Source organism: Crinia signifera, chromosome 2 (genome assembly GCF_055691185.1).
Source record: "Crinia signifera chromosome 2, ASM5569118v1, whole genome shotgun sequence".
Classification (NCBI taxonomy): Eukaryota; Metazoa; Chordata; class Amphibia; order Anura; family Myobatrachidae; genus Crinia; species Crinia signifera.
Genome location: NC_139218.1, coordinates 73,024,979 through 73,030,238, shown reverse-complemented (window position 1 = coordinate 73,030,238; position 5,260 = coordinate 73,024,979). Strand labels below are relative to the sequence as shown.

At 43.3% G+C, this 5,260-nt stretch overlaps 1 pseudogene; it reads left to right on the top strand.

Annotated features, from left to right (window-relative positions):
- The first annotated feature begins 2,906 nt into the window (after positions 1–2,906).
- LOC146060892 (U2 spliceosomal RNA) lies at positions 2,907–3,043 on the top strand (annotated as a pseudogene).
- Positions 3,044–5,260: the final 2,217 nt, after the last annotated feature.

Genomic DNA, 5,260 nt, shown 5'->3' with positions numbered 1-5,260 from the left:
TGACAATGATTTATGGAGCATACCATCAGCAGGCAAGCCATGCTTGATTGCACAAATGTACTGTGCATTCCTGAGAGTTGACTAAGTCCCATGCCACGTTGCATCAGAGAACAGACACTGAGCGCTTTTTGATGAGTTGTTATTGGTGGAGCTCATGACATGCTTCTCAGAGCTTAGTCATGGGTGGGTTTGAAATCAGAAGGAGCACTATGACTGTGAGGTGTTCTACAGAGTAAAGGGTAGAGGGAAAAAAACAGGCTTTCCATCTAGTATGTATGCATGTATGTATAGATGTATGTGTCATATATATAGTTATATATGTCTCTATATACATATATATATATATATACACACACACCTGTCACCTTGCATTTATTAAATTTATGTATGACTATGTTAAATGTATTCATAAATATCATTACTAATTGTACCCCCTTTAACATGCCCACAGATGAGCCTACCCAAGCAAATGAGGGTGTCCGTGGGGCCCTCCTGCGTCTAAGGGCACACATGCAGCTGGTCCTGGCCGATCTGCAGGACCTAACAGACCTGCTACTTTGATGTTTTTTTATTTTTTTTTTAAATGTTGTACATAAAATAAATAGTTGTAAACAGTTAGAAGTTGTCTGTGTGTTTTTTTGACATTAAACAGTATATGTGTAAATTGTTTAGAATATTTTTAATTAGCAATAGATGTATGTTATGTTCACATGATGTAAGGGTTAATGTCTGTAATGAATGTAGTAGTAATGTGTTTAAGTATGTATTAGGATTTAATTAATTCCAATAGGAAACAAACACTTTTTAATGACGTTGCCTAATTGCATAAGTGTGTCATGTGATCGATTTCGGAGGTCAGATAAGAGTGGTTATTTTTGCGTAAATACACTGCATCGATGCGTACGGCCAGGTTCCTGTCCGTTCTGATGCGGTAAGACCGTGCATACGCTGTAAGACCGTGCAGAATATGTGTTTTTCCACCGTACACGTAAGGTTTGGATGTCTTCCGTAAACACGCCCTGTTCTTCCAGTGTGAGTCCGTCCGTATGCGGAGGTCCGGTGGGCGTTTCTTCGGACGATGTCCACACAGCATGGTGTGCGGGCCGCTCCGAAAGATTTCGGAAATGTACGCACCGACCAGAATAACCTCCTATGTAACTATTAATGGTAGCATGAAGCAGTTTTGCATTTTGAGATCTATTGCATGACTATCTGTTATCTTGAAGTATGTAGCGATTTGGAACATATTACCACTTACATTGCCAGTGTTTTAGTTGTATGTAGTGTTACTATTTGTAGTATGTGATAAACACATAGAAATAATATGTATTGCTATAACCCAGTGATATAACGTACAATAACCATTGTAAATAATCTAATTATTTTAGGGCAGAGGATTCTAAAGACTGTAGACCATGTTCTAGTCTATGGGAAATGCACATCCAAGGTAAAGAAATGTTTGTGCTTAAGCTAATAGCTCAAACAGGGCTTAATGATGCACATGCCCAGTAGCGCACGCAGGGGGGGTTTCTGAGTACCCAGAAACCCCCCAGGAGTCTAAGGGCCCTCAGCTGAAAGCTGAGGGTGCCCTCTTTCCATGGGTATAAGAATTGTAAAAATCGGCCCTTGGGAACCAGAGATATCTGACTTCAAAGCAGTGGTCCCCATCCAAGTCTGTTAATTGTTATTCCCAGTCAGATATTTCAGTTTCTGTCTGACAGAGTTTTTCTGAGGGTATATTCCAAAAGCTGGGACTCTCCCTCTTTGATGGACACTAGTAGCTTGTCTCTACTGTTCCCAGAACCAGAGATACCAGCCTTCCAGCAGCTGGTTACTGCTCCAGCTCCACACACCTGGTATGTAGTGTTATATACTCGTTGGCGGATTGCTCTGCCTCCTGAAATCTGATCTCCTAGTCCCCAATACCATTTGGTAGGTGGGATTCTCTAGTTTTTAATTCAATTAAAATCTAAGAAATCTATTTCCGGGAATTGGAGATATCTGCAGTCAAGCAAGCTGTCCTCTCACCAGAAAATTATGAATAATAAGCCCACTCCCCTATACACCCCTCCTCTGCATATTAAATATCCTCTACCACCCTGGAAGTTATGTATCAGTGCCCCTTCATTCAGCCCAATGCCCCCTTCTCCCACCATCTGTGCAGTAAAGGGGCAATTAGTGGAAATTACTTATCCAGGCCCTACATGCTGAGCGGTTGATATAATACCCCCTACCACCCGCAGGACATCAAATCTTCCCCCACCCCTACCGCTGGAGGATCGGTAGGGGCCCCAATACATTGCTATGCCCACGGGTAATACACTGCTGTTGACGCCCCTGTATGTATGTATATATATATATTTTTTTTTTATTATTTATATACATTTGGTCTATCTATAATACTTTAACTGACCCGGCATATACTGGGTCACCTAAGTGTCCATCTCCGTGCTTTGCTCCGCCTTTCTGGAAACCCCCTTCTGAAAATCCTGCGTTTGCCACTGATGCCAGCTCCATACATGTATAGGACAGCATAGCAGAAACCTATGCAATAGATGCACCAGTATTGCCTACTCATAACTCCAAAAAGAAGCCTTAACTGTTAATTATGCCAATACTTTAAATTAAAACCCCCAATACCTAAGATAAATCCTGTTGCTCAGCAAGAACACAGATCAGCTGGATTTCTCCGCCAGTAATGCATATCAATTTGGGTGCTTATGGCACTATTTGTTTTAGGATGTCCAGCGGCAGGATACGCTGGACCCTTTTACTCCCTGGTTACAGTAATTCATGGGTTTTTGTTCTCCAACAGTGAACATGGATTGGCTCACTTGGTGCGTAACAGTAAGTGGGACTTGATAAATACCATATGCACATAATCAAGTTGGGCCATTAAAATCAATATCGCTTCTCGGCCTTTTGGCTAAGATCAAGTGTAGGATCTGTTCTTATCAGTGGGTATGGACTAGCCCCTGGCAGAAGACTAGAGAAAGGCTGGACTGAGTAACTGCTCTGATGGGCGGAGGGGATGGGATCCCTCATGCCTGGGAGAGGGAAAAAGTCTGGCTGAGTACCTTCACCTCTGCCATGTGGTGGGAGGTGTTGTTTCTGTAAACTCACTGGTAGGAGGGAGGGGGGGGGGGGGGGAAGAAACACTGATCCCAGTAGTTGACTCTCTTGATGGGGTTTATAGCCCCTGAAGGATGAGACAGAGAAAGGCTCAGTTTAGTATCCATTCCCAAGCAGCAGAGAAATGCTGGGACTGAGTAGATTGCTCCCATTCCAGAGGTTTGTAGCCTCTGATGGAGAGACAGCGAAAAGCCCAGCTTAGTACTTTAACCTTGAGATGTGAGAAACACTGAGACTGAGTAGATTGCTCTTCCGATGGGGCCTCAACCCCTAAGGGAGTCATTTGAATAGCCCAGTGGAGTATATCCATTCCCATGCCAGGGGCTGGAAAGTGCCCTAGGTGGTAGCAGAGAAACACTTGGTCGGACACTGACTGGCTGGCTGCCTGGCTGCCTGGAGCCCGAGGCTGCACTTTGCCTCCCGGGGAAACTCGGGGTGCCTGAACACTCCACTGATGAGCCAACACACCATGCACTAGTATGGCACTTGTACTGTGCACTCTCCCTTTAGGTTAGTGCTTCACGTCCTTACCCTGGGCCTTTTGGCTGGGGTAGGACAATTTTTCACACCCCCACCCTGGCCTTCTGGCTGGGGTATCTTTATTTATTTATTTTCCTTTTTTGTAGTTTGTCACGTTTTTTTGGACTGTGTGTATGGTGGAGGGAAGCGTACTGCAGGTCTCTCCAAACCTTCGGGTGCCGATGACCCACCGTCCTAACCCTTCCAGGGGTTGAGGAAAGAGGGTCTCTTTGAGCTTTGGCAAAGAGTACCCACGATTCCTTATTCCCCTCTTCCACCTTATGGATGAGAGGGGTTAGGGGAGTAACGGGGCCCTTCTACTTTGGAAGAGGGTCCATAAGTACGCCCCTAGGCACGATTTAGGTCACTGCACTGGGTGTTGGGAGCACACCTCAGGCTCCCTGAGTTTCTTCAAACTCATCAAGCAAATGTTGATAAATATTGATGGTTTATATGAGGTCTTTTTGATGGAAGTTAACAAACAAAAAAAATCACATCCAGGAAATAATTCACATCCAGGAGTTATCTTTAGAGCATCACTGTTAGTTTATAAAGGCAATTTTTTTTGTGTGTTTTTTAAATGAAAAATGTTACTGCCTGTGACCAAGGGTGGAAACTTACACCATTATTATGTTAGTGGGTGCAAGAACTAGCAGAGCCACCTCCAATAGCAACCCCCCCCCCCTCCCACACATTCACACACACTTCTACGCCCTATAGTTGCACCCCTGCAACCTCTGTGCTTCTGTCACTGGCTGTGAAAATTACATCAGTTTCCCAAAAAATCCTCACAGAGCAGCATTATGAAATTATGATAACAGCTGCATTTTTTTAAGCACATTTTTCCGGCAAACATTTGGCAGGATCTATAGGATATAAATGTAGCTGTTTGCAGTATTCCCGGTACAATTCTCCAGTGCTTTAAGTGTGAAGTTGATTGTAGTCCTGCTTATGTAATAAAACCTGATAACAATAATTAAAACTTCAGATTAGACACAGAGTGAGCACTTGCTCCAAGCTGCTAGGAAGTGCAGCTGTAGAAAGAACATATTTGTCAAAGTCTATTACTTCAGAGGATGTAGTGTAATCTTCTTTATGTCTACATTATCGCTAACGGGGCTTGCTGTCCTTTCTCAGTCCCAATCTCAAATTAGTTCTATTAAAAAAAGAGGAACTGACAGGCAGATTAAATATTGAACACATAAATCCTGATGAATCCAAGACACGGAGAGAGCTGTCTGTAGTGAAAGTGAGCTTTTATTATGGGGAGATTTTTCAAAACTTGGAAGGGAGAACTTTACTAAGATGGGAGTTATATGTCACATGGTATGTTGCTATGTCCCCAAAAGAGAGGAAAGATAAAGTACCAATCAGCGTCTAATTGACACCTCTACTAAAGCCAGGAGCGCTTTGGTTTGTACTTTACCTCTCTCCAAACTTTTATAAATCTCCTTTATCGCACATTTTTCGAATTTCATAGGACTGGGCCTAATTCAGACCTGATTGCAGGGTACATTTGGACAAAACCAAGTGCATGGCAGGTGGGGCCGATATATAATGCGTAGAGAGCGTTAGATTTGTGTGGGATGTGTGTGTATGGTTTAGGGTC